General features: G+C 30.9%; 1 long non-coding RNA gene across 6 annotated transcripts; it reads right to left on the bottom strand.

The window, feature by feature from the left end:
• Nucleotides 1–4,044: 4,044 nt before the first annotated feature.
• Nucleotides 4,045–8,072, bottom strand: LOC145801718 (uncharacterized). 6 transcript variants are annotated; one of them, XR_014343364.1, is made up of 6 exons: nucleotides 7,878–8,072; nucleotides 7,456–7,496; nucleotides 6,851–7,180; nucleotides 4,806–4,914; nucleotides 4,615–4,725; nucleotides 4,045–4,164 (listed from the first exon to the last, which is right to left on the bottom strand). It is a non-coding gene; the product is annotated as an uncharacterized LOC145801718 (long non-coding RNA). The 6 variants fall into 6 exon arrangements; XR_014343367.1 differs by lacking the exon at nucleotides 4,045–4,164 and having other exon boundaries at nucleotides 4,441–4,725; nucleotides 6,851–6,941; nucleotides 7,152–7,180; XR_014343363.1 differs by lacking the exon at nucleotides 4,045–4,164 and having other exon boundaries at nucleotides 4,441–4,725.
• Nucleotides 8,073–12,045: the final 3,973 nt, after the last annotated feature.

Raw genomic sequence — 12,045 nt, 5'->3', positions numbered from 1 at the left:
GATGAAATAATTTTGTCACGTTTAATATAAACGAAGACAAAAAAAAATTTGTCAAAGAAGCTACCAATAGAGACAAAAACAAATTCATCATTAAAAATGATAAATTTGTGACGAATTTTTTTGTCTCCAATACATTCTGTTGGGAACATACTTGGAAGTAATTAGCGACAAAATATTTTGTCATTTAAAGAGAAATTAGAGACAAAAGTATTTTATCATAAAAATAAGAAATGGAGACAAAATAATTGTCACGTTTAATATAAACGAAGACGAAAATTTTTTGTCAAAAAAACTACCAATAGAGACAAAAATAAATTCATCATTAAAAATAATGAAATAATGTCAAAAAAAATTCGTCACACATTGAGGGTAATAGTGACAAAATGTGACAATATTTTTTGTCATGACAAATTCATTTAGCGACGAAATAAAGAATTCATGACAAAATTAATCATCCACCTAAGCTAAATAAGAGACAAAAAAAAACCTTCTTTAGGGATGAAAAATTGTCAATAATTCCATTATATTTTTTTCCACATTATATACCTATTTTATCAAAATCTAAATTTCAGTTCAACAAATATGACCCTGTTCATGTTGAAACCTGTTGAATATAACAATTCCATCACAACTTAACCTAACCTGCTATCAACACATTTACGAATTAACAAAATGAAGATATCCATTCATCATTACAAATAATTTCATCCTAATACAATAAAATAGTGAAATATCCACAAAATATCCAAAAGTTATAACTTGTTCAATTCCACCAAAAATCCAACAATAACTAGTGCAACTCCAAAAAGTATGTGTATCCTTATCAAACAAAAATGAACATTCAAGCAAATTATATCATTGTTGCACGTCAAAAATGCCACTCTAATCCAATCTGCAAAAAAATAAATTAAAAGTTTTAGTAATTAATCAATTATACAAAAGATTAAAAACATTAGTAACTCATCAATTTATAATTAGATCAATTATACAATTTATACCTGTAACAGACTTTTTTTGAGATTATGAGAACAAAAAATTAATTTTAAGGCTAATTCACAAATGGTGCATCCCATTAATGTGTCGTAAGTTCATACAACTTATATTGGTCCCTCCCAAGGTGCATCCCATTAATGTGTAATAGCTTACCGCTCAGGTGCTAAAGCTGAGTTATCATCACCACTGGAGAAAGGAAGAAGGTCAATGAGTGTGGATGGGGGTTCCGTAGTCAGAATTATAAGCTACATCTTCACGCTATTTGCAAGGGGCAAAAAAGAAAAAAGAGAAAAGAGAAGCACCAGGTTAATATTGCAGAAACAGCAAAATCAAAGCCAATCAACAGTTAGGACTCTCACTGACAAATCTTCTCAATCTAATCCTAGTTGCATAAAGTCTAATAAAAGTTCAATTTCAATATCTGAAATGTTTCACTGCTTTGCTTTGTATTACCAAGTTAGTAAAAAAAATATATGAAACCATTTGAAGCATAAAACAACCATCGTACGTGAGTGGTAAGTCTTCCAAACACACAACAACACAACTCTCAAATGAGCCATACCAGCAAGCACAACAAGTTAACAATCATCCAAGTAGACAAATTACTACAACTAAAAGAAGAACAAGGTCTTTAACACTCAATCCCTGGGATGCAAAAATTGTTTTGAGGAGAGTGATGTTGCCAAAGTTCTATGATGAACTTGTGTTGTAATGTATGACAACATTATTGGAATATATATTCTAACTAACAACATCAAATTTCCAAGAGCCTTGCAAAATATATTCTGCCAATGCACATAAACATGAAATTTTAGAACTAATGGAATCAAGCCATATTTTACTTCAAAATAAGATAATTTTCTTTTATGTACTTGTGAATCTCCATAGCATAAACAGTTACCCCATCATGAAATTATGTTTGAATTCATCATTATGCACAGAGGGGGAAAATATGGAACTCGGAACTTATGCACGAGTTCAGGCATTTTCCTACTCTATCTCCGACCAAACCAATTTCCAAGGTCCGCTTTTTGTTCCTAATCTGGGATTCAAAAAAGATTAAAAAAAAATAAAAAAAAAAGAAGAAGAAGAAGAAGAAGAAGAAGAAGAAGAAGAAAAGAAAAAGAAAAAAAAAACACTTTTATCATTGAGAAAGGTCAGATGCATTATGTTAAAAGCATCCAGATTTAGGGCAAAATTTTCAACCCAAAAAGTAAACCAATCAACTTAGACATTCATACATGAAAAACTAAAGAAAAATCATCAGCTGAGGGAAAACCAATCCTTTCTTTATGGTCATGTCACATGGACAGTGGCAGCACATGGGTAAGACAACCAGTGTGGTTTCTTCACCTGGGCAGCAAGGACACAATGTTGCAGCAACACAGCCATGTATAAGAAAAAGCATAAGAAAGGAATAGAAGATGTTTCTTACCTCAATAGAAAGGAACATACTCTTCTAGCTCCCCCCAAATAGGGGCCTATGAGCCCACCTACAGCCCCAGCTGTGGCTGTAGTAGACTGAACCAGATTTTTTTCAGCTTCTGATGGTTTAACCATTACTGGCTAACCAAGAAGAGGCTGGCTAGAGAGTGCTATTGCCATAGGGACTGGCATTGCATCAAAAAATTCAATATAACTGCAAAGAAGCTGCATTAGCATCTAGATGGTACTAAGAAGGGAAATGGACATTGATTAGATGTGAAAGTGAATACAACAATAAGATTAACAAATGATACTGCCCAGTCTAAACATATTTTTTTCCTTTTTTGGAGGTGGGTGGGGAATATATTATTAACCACACCATCAAATCCACTAACTTGCAGGGGATACAACAAGCAATAAATGGAATGAACCATTATGACTTATAGAATATACCAGCAGTATACAATTTAATGAACTCGAATCGTACAATCAAACACTCTCTAATTGTTATTGATCAAATATCTATTAATGCGTGGAAGCACTAGGGAAAGTAAACAACTTCCACTAATAAATGAAATATGAGACATCAAAGCAAATACCATCCTTCACCAAAAAAAAAAAAATGTCCTTCAGTTTTTTTCCACAATATTCACCCTTAATATTTTAAAATCACTAGAATAATACAAATCCATTAATAGCTACGCAATGTTTAAAACATTTCTCCATTACCGAAACCAAATTTTAACCAATGCAATTTCATGAAGCCCATCCCCAAAACCAAAAAAAACAACTTGGCGAGTTTACATTGTGTGGGGGAGGAGGGTGAAAGAGAAGGGCAGGGGGTCATCATCTATCTTACAAAGCATTGGACTTGGCCTTACTGCAATTTTGTTATCCCATAATTACTTGTCAATTTAGCATGTAGACTTTTTCAATATGATTAGTGTGCCTTTTGCTCTGTCATCTTCACTTGTTGATAACAGCCTTAGTTGTTAAAAGAAGTGTAGACTTCTATCTTTGACCTCATTACGAGATGAAAAACCTCCACTAATGATAGAATTAAAATAGTTATAGCATAATAAAAATTAAATTGAGATAATTTTTTGGCTATGGAAAGAAAAATTGAACTTACCCAACTCTCTTGGAATGACTTGAATTGCGGTCCATTATAAGGCGTACATCTCAGACCTGGAACTGTAATTCAACGGTATTAGAAATACTCAACACAAATAATTAGTTGACCATCAACCGTAATATACCATCACATATTACGTTATAGCCCCACAGTGAGTAGCCCAAGAAGCACGAAACTTCTGGTGGCAGCTGCAAGGCAAGCATGCACAGAGTAAGTGGGTCTCCAATAGATGGCTTTGATTGCCTACCAAAATCTTATAAATCGTACGCTAAAGATAATAGAAATTAAAATGAATGTGAAAATTGATTCATTTTGGCCAGCTTCATTTACCTGTATAAAATAAAATAATAGATCTTCAAAGTTCAAACACAGTAAAGACTAAGTAATTGAATTTCATTTAGCACCCTTTGAACTTTTTTAAAGACTAAGTAACTTTTTTAAAAAGCATCCAAATTATCTTAGGATATATTTGGAGGAGCAATTAATCATAGAATGGAAACAAATTAGTTACCTCATTTCTAGCAATTGCTTTCTCCATAGCTTCACATAATCCCTTTGTATCCTGACCACAACATTGCAAAGTCAGCAACATTTGGACTCACCACAGATCCCTGTCATAAAAGAAATATAATCACAATGCTCCTTATTACAGGGCCTCACTGTCCCGGCATAAGCACAGTTAGTCTACACAACCATCTAGATGAGATGTAATATCAGTAAAATAAGCATTTTTCTTGCATTCACATACCACCAACAAGGTAACAGAATATTTGCAGAGCAAGCACATAACATTAATTATCATACAACAGGAGAAGTAACAGTGTGTAGGATTCTATTATTTTGATTTCTTCTATCACTTTTTCTCTATGCATTTTTTGAGAGAGAGATTGGGGAAAGAATACACTACAGTGAGAAAAGCAGGTACCATAACAGATAGAGACAGCAATGGCATAAACATTTTTAGAAGAAGTGGAACCAAACTGTTTGAATATGGAAAACAGAATAGCACAAAAGCAAAGCAGTATTAGTATAAAGATGTTACAAAAGAATTTAAGAAATACCTCAACAGGCCATCCATCCACCACAAATACATCCAAAGAATAACCATCAGTAGTTGAGAACACGTGTGCCTCACGGATGTTAAGTCCTTTGTTAGAAAGCAAAGCAGAAAGCTAGAACAAAATGGGACAGAGTTAGAAGCCAACAGTTGTGTAAAAAATAAAAAAAGAACAAAAAGAAAAGATAAGTCTACCAAATGGATGCAAGACTTCTGCTTTCTCTTTTCTTTTTTTTTTCCTTTCAAATTTTCATTTGATTGCTTACTTCATTCAGGACGTAACTGCATCTTCAAAATGGGAGGACTGCAAACAACTCGTTGAAGATAGACAAGTGACATGGTATTACTTGTCAAATATTGAAATGTGAATTTAAGTCATTAGAAGAAAATCTAGAACTTGTTCACATCTCTTTCTATATATGTATATATTATTTCTCTTCTTTCAGGAAATTAAAATTGTTGTATATCCTTAATGGTTTTGTGTTACTTTACATTTCCACAAGAATTCAAACCAGCATTAGTGACATGTACAGACACCTGTTCGCCTGAATTTAGTGTTCATGTGTTTAGTACCTATTTAGATCTATGGAATCCTGCACCCTGTACTTTCTTTTGAAACATTCAGAAGAATGTACATTTGGTGCCACTATTTCCATCTATTAGGAATTTGCTGCAGCAATACTATTCCTCTCCTTGCACATTGATCATTCCTGATGCTTTAATGGACCCATGTCCTTTTTTGTTGGTTATGTACAGATGGATGGGGGAAATGATTGACAGTAATGTGTTCTTATTTATCTACCAAAAAAACCCGACCATAAACAATCATGCTTGGTAGCAACTACATGTTATGACTTGCTAAGATGCCACATTCTGTGTCTGACGCCCTGTATCCATGTTAAAATGTAACAATTGTGTATATATCAAGAAATTGCACCCAAAAATTAGTCTAATATTGTAGATCAAAGTATTTGCAAGCCTACCCTTTTTTTTTTTTTTTTTTATTATTATTATTATTATTATTATTATTATTATTATTATTATTATTATTTTGAACTCCCACAAACTTCTATGAAATAATTTTCTCTCTGCTCTGTTTTTTGTCATGAACTAGCATTATCACATGCCCTTGTGCAGGTTCAATGTGGAAGAGAGCTTCTTCAGGGAGATCTTTGAGAAATACAAAACAGAACTGAAAGAGAAGGCAAAGGAGAAGGAACGAAAGCGAAGGGATGATAAGGTATCCAAAGATTTCTGTCTCATTGTTGGCACTGTAGATACTAACATTTACTTAAAACTATTTTTGCATGTTTGCGTGAGGCGCAGTCGTGTATAATTCAGTTTTCCATACAGAATCTGATATTATTCAAGTATTTTGCCATTATGACTACAATTCTTTGTTAGAATATGGCAATATGCTCAGTAAAAGTTGTGTTTTGTACCTATTCCTGTTCTACTTCAGTTCGCTTTGTCAAACACAATATTCTAATGTAGAGGTGGGGTGAGGCTTTAACGTTGTGGTGCAAGTGTCTGTTCCTTATATGGATCAAATTTTTTGCTTAAGCCGAGAATTTTAGTCATGCATGATTGATGCTGGAGCAATCTTCCTTGAGGAGAAAAAAGTAGTGCTTATTGTTCATACTGCAGTACTGTTCACAGAATTGCAGCAATTTCTGCTCACATGCACTGTAGCAATACTGTAGCCCAACATTTGATTATCATTGCATCCTCAGCAGCAATACTATTGATCTCCATTCAACAAAGCCTTGTCCCTACTGCTTAGGTCGGCTTCATGAATCCTGTTTCACCATAGTTTGAGCTCATTTTGTAAATTACATTACCAAGAAGTCTCTGAAATTTCTTGACGGTGCACCATACGATGTTAATTGGTTGGTTTGTTTTTAAAAAATGTTCAACAGTAGATTTGATTGGGGTAATACCATTTCGAGCCTTTTGTTTCAGTCATTTTCTTGGTATTGATTCTAATGGTTGCACTTACTTTGCTTGCAATTATTTTCATGTTCTAATATTCCTCAAGAAGTGAAATCTTGGTAATGAAACCACTTCAAACAAACCCAATTCAGAAATGAAGACAAAATTAAACTGAATGGGTAGAATAAACAACCAGAAAGCAAGAGTTCACAGTTGGGTAAATAGAAGAAGGGGTAGAGAGAGAGAGAGAGACCGAGAGTGGGAGCGAGAGAGCGAGAGAGTGAAAGGGAGTGAGCAAGAGAGCGAACCTGTTAGCATCGGTGGCGGTGCTGATTTGCGGCGTACAGGGACCAACGGTGCTGAGGATGCGCAGTCGTGAGGCTTGCAAAGAATTTTAAACTTGAAATAGATGTTGCAAGACAAGGTGACAACATAAATGACAAGCTCCACAGTAATTAAGTGACATTCAACAAACCAATTACATGACTGAAGCAAGTCTATTGCATGCATCTCAGGTGAGGCCAAAGAATAAACAGTTGGATTTTAAACTATTGAGCATAATGGTAAAAGATATATATAATCAGAATTTCAAGTTCCATAGATAAGTACCTCTTCCCCCAACAGTTTGACCTGCTTCCCTGCAATTGTGCAATTTTGTATGAGCAAAACAAGAAAATAATGGGCTAAATTCTAATCACCAAAACTGTATGTGATTGTCATAAAGGTGTATTAAATCAGAAAAGGCAAAGTTCAAATAATCTGGACACTAACATGGGCATAGTGATTGCGTCAAAAATTGTGTACTGCTATATGAAAAATAAGTGTACGTTGATAAAATAACTGGTAATAATAAGATTGCCAGGCTTGAAGTTAGCTTCTGTTACCAAACAAATTTAAAAGTAAAATCACTTACCGGGTTGGTGGTTGCCGACCAACCTGAGATAGAAGAGTTTGCTGTAAAGTCAATCGTTGATAAAATAGAGAAAACAGAAGTTAAGAAAGAGATGGAATGAAGAAATAAAGAAACAACCCAACAATCGAAAATTAAACATTTTAGAAAATTCATTTTAGAAAGATGGTTTTAGAAAATTAATCATTTTACAGATGATAATGAGAATAGAACAACACTCACAAACTAAATCCACAATCGAAGCAGTTTTTTTAATTAAAAAAAAAAACCCTAACTTTAAGCTAATTCCAACAACCCAACACGCAACGCAACACATGAAAAAAATATTGAAATTCCAATACAAAACCCTAGGACAAACAATCACATTAATCGCGAATTTCGATCGCTAAATGATGGGGAAAAAAACGAAAAAATTAAAAATTCACCTCGAGTTTTTGCAAGGCGACCGACTCAGACGCGCCGGTGATGCTCATGAAGGTCTCGATTGCTTCTTGATTGGGTCTCACCCGAAGTCCACAAATTTGCAGAGAGATTGAGAAAGGGTCTTGATTGTATTCTCCAAACTGATTTGTGTGTTTTTTCAGAGAGAGAGAACAAAAGAGGGGTTTACCTATCCTAGAAAAAAAAGGAAATTTTGAGAGGTACCATCGCCTCCTCTTTTAGAGGCAGATCACCAAAAAATAAATAAATAAATAAAAATATTTTTTTGTTTTTTTTTTCAAAATTAAAATTAATTTGAGAACTATAAAAATTAAAAATATATTTTTAAAATTATTTATGACTTCTTAAAAGATAAAATTATACAAAAATAATAAGTATTTTTTTATTTTTCATCAATTTTTTTTTTATTTTCAAAAAAAAAAAAATTCCAAACAAGTTTCTGCAAATAAAACCAAACATATTGAAATTGATAATCTAACATTCTTTGGAAAAGTTTAAATTATCTCAAATTAGCCATCTCAACTTACGAGTGTGTTTGGCTTAGTGAGTTCATTTTGTGATCTAATTCGATGATCACTTTAATTTTACAATTTTGGGGTCTCTCTTTCGCTTCTTCTTCCTCCACTTGGTGCGAGTCTCTTTGGAAATGGCAAAGTAGAGAGAGAGAGAGAGAGAGATTGATGAATTTTGAAAATTGAGTAAGGGAGAGAGAGCGAGAGAGAGTGAAAAAGTTAGGTTAGTGGGGTTTGTTTACCTGAGGAGGAAGCTGGCATTGCTGAAAGAGAAAGAGGCAGAGTAAGGGAGAGCGAGCGAGAAGGGGGGTGGTTTTTACTAACAAATTTTTTTTTTCAATTAATTTTTTTCCAATTAATTTTTTTTTTAATGAATTTTTTTTCCAACTAATACTAACCAAGGGGCAATTGGTAATATTACTTTAAACCTTAAGGAGGGCATTATAATTTTTAAAATGTGAGGGGTGTCAATGTAATTTACCCAATGAGGGTAAAATTGGTATTTAAAAAAATTGAAAGGGCTGAGGGGGAATCTGTAATGAAACTTTAAACCTCAGGGGGAGATGTAATTTCCAAAAGGTGAGGGGGAGAAGTGTAATAAACATAAATCTCAGGGGGTGTCAATGTAATTTACCCCCTTTTTTTAACCTTTTGAAAGGTATAGACATTCTTCTGACCAATCTACATTTAAAAAAAATAACCATTGAACTAACTACAATCACATTTTTCTCTTTGTGAGTGTTTATATTTATCTAACTTCAATCATATTAAAAAATCAAACTACAATTTTTTTTTTTTTTGGCTAGACCAAATACAAATAAAAAAAGGAGATAACTTCAATCATACAAATCACAAATATTTTTATGCTATCTAACTACAATCATATTTTTTTCATAATAAAAAAAAATAATTATAAAGAAGAACCGTTAAAATGATTAAATCACATTAAAAAAAAATTATTGAACAAACTACAATCACATCACATTTTTCTCACAATAAAAAAAAAAAATAAAAAAAAAAACCATTGAACTAACTACTATACAATCACATTAAAAAAAAGAATCATTGGACAAACTACAATCATATCACATTTTTCCCATAATAAAAAAAATAAATGAAAAAAAAGAACCATTAAACTAATTATAATATAATCACATTAAAAAAAAAAAAAAACCATTGAACTAACTATAATCACATTAAAAAAAAGAACTGTTGAACTAACTACAAACACATTTTTCTCTTTGTGAGTGTTTATATTTATCTAACTTCAATCATATTAAAAAATCAAATTATAATTTTTTTCGGCTAGACCAAATACAAATAAAAAAAGGAGATAACTTCAATCAAAAGAACCATTAAAGTAGTACACAAAAGAAGAAATTGCTAAACCAAATACAAATTATAATTTTTTTTTTTTTTGCTAGACCAAATACATCAAAAAATGAGATAACTTCAATCATACAAATCAAAAATATTTTTATGCTATCTAATTACAATAATATTTTTTTCATAATAAAAAAAATAATTGTAAAGAAGAACCATTAAAATAGTAAATAAAACGATTAAATAATTATGAGAGGGGTTTTGACCAAATCTCCCAAAAGACATGGGGATTTGGAGAAATTAATAAATGCTGAGGTTTTTTTTTAATCAAAAAATTAGAAAATTATGATTGAGATATTAGACCTCCCACAAGGCTTGTGGCTTAAAAACCTCCTTTTGCTTAATATATAGTATAGACTAGCATATCACCCGTGCTATGAACGGATTGTGTTTACAATTATCTATATATGTGAATTGTGATTTTTAAATGTTTATTTTTTTATTTTAAATGTCTTGTTTTTTTTCTTTTTTTATATTATATTAAAGTTTAATATTTTGATAATAATCATGTGTGTTGGACTTTTCAAGGAATTAAATGTGTTTTCTTTTTTATTATATTATATTAAAGTTTAATATTTTGATAATAATTATATATATTGGACTTTTCAAGAAAAATTTTTTATACTTGTTTTTAATGCATTAAAGTATTATTATAAGGAATAATGATCATATGTGTTGAGACTTTTCAAGAAATTCATATGTGTTGGATTTCAAAAAAAAAAATTATACTTGTTCTTAATGAATTAAAGTGTTATTATGAGGGTAAGGCTTGGGTTGGGAGAAGTTAATAAATGTTAAGATTTTTTTTTTTTAAAATCAAAAAATCAGGAAATTTAGATTGGGAGATTGGAACTCCCACAAGGCTTGGGGGTTAGAAACCCCCTTTTCCTTAATATATAGATATAGATAGATAGATAGATAGATTTAATAAGAATTTATGTTTGTTTTAGATATTTTTTTAATATACAAATTATTTTTTTAAAGATTTTTTTATAAAAATAATTTAACAATCTCGTCACTAGCCATAGTGTATGAGAGAAGTTGAAAGGGCGTAGGAGTAGATATAGGAGAAGTCAAAAAGTGGGTTAGGAGAAGTCAATAAATGCTGAGCTTTTTTTTTTAAATAAATAAATCAGAAAATTTAGATTAGGATATTCGAGCTCCCACAGGGTTTGGGGTTAGAAATCCCATTTTCCTTAATATATAGAAGATATAGATAGATAGATAAATTTAATAAAAATTTATGTCTGTTTTAGATATTTTGGATGAGATCTTATAAAAAAAAACTGTAGACATGAATGCCCTCCTATTTTATTGTGTTTATAATTATCTATATATGTGAATTGTGATTTTTAAATGTCTTCTTTTTTTCCTTTTTTATATTATATTAAAGTTTAGTATTTTGATAACAATCATATGTGTTGGACTTTTCAAGGAATTAAATGTCTTTTTTTTATTATATTATATTAAAGTTTAATATTTTGATAATAATTATATATGTTGAACTTTTCAAGAAATTTTTTTATGTTTGTTCTTAATGCTTTAAAGTGTTATTATGAGGGATAATAATCATATGTGTTAGAACTTTTCAAAGAATTCATATGTGTTGGATTTTAAAGAAGTTTTTTTTATGCTTGTTCTTAATGCATTAAAGTGTTATTATGAGGGTAAAACTTGGGAGTTGAGAGATGTTAATAAATGCTAAGATTTTTATTTTTTTTAAATCAAAAAATCAAGAAATTTAGATTGGGAGATTGGAGCTCCTACAAGGCTTGGGATTAAAAACCTCATTTTGCTTAATATATAGTATATATAGATAGATAGATATATCTTCTCTTTTTTTTTTTTGTGTGGTTTCTATTCGGGTATTTTTTTTTAATTTATTTAAGATGGAGTTGTGGGTATCTTTTTTTTTAAATTTAATTTATCTGTGATTTTCATTTGTTTTTAATTATTATTATTTAGGTAAGTTATGATGTGAGTTAGATATGTGATAGACATGTAAGTTTTATTGATTTAAAGTTTATTTAGATAAACTTTAAAGATTTTTTTTTTAGTTTTTTAGTTTTTTTGGTTATGTTATAATGTAATATATAAAATATAGGTAGGTATCTACAACTTTAAAAGAAATATTATCTGATTTTTTGGGGAAGAGAAAATGAATGCAAGTTTTAATATTTTTTTTTGAAAATTTGTGAGAGAGATTAGGAGGGAGAGATTATAAAATATTTTTGTTATTAAATAAATAAATTAGTCA

This window comes from Camellia sinensis, chromosome 10, assembly GCF_055761805.1.
Source record: "Camellia sinensis isolate YWXY chromosome 10, ASM5576180v1, whole genome shotgun sequence".
NCBI lineage: Eukaryota > Viridiplantae > Streptophyta > Magnoliopsida > Ericales > Theaceae > Camellia > Camellia sinensis.
Note: the sequence above shows the minus strand (reverse complement) of the source record. Positions and strands in the feature narration are given on the sequence as shown.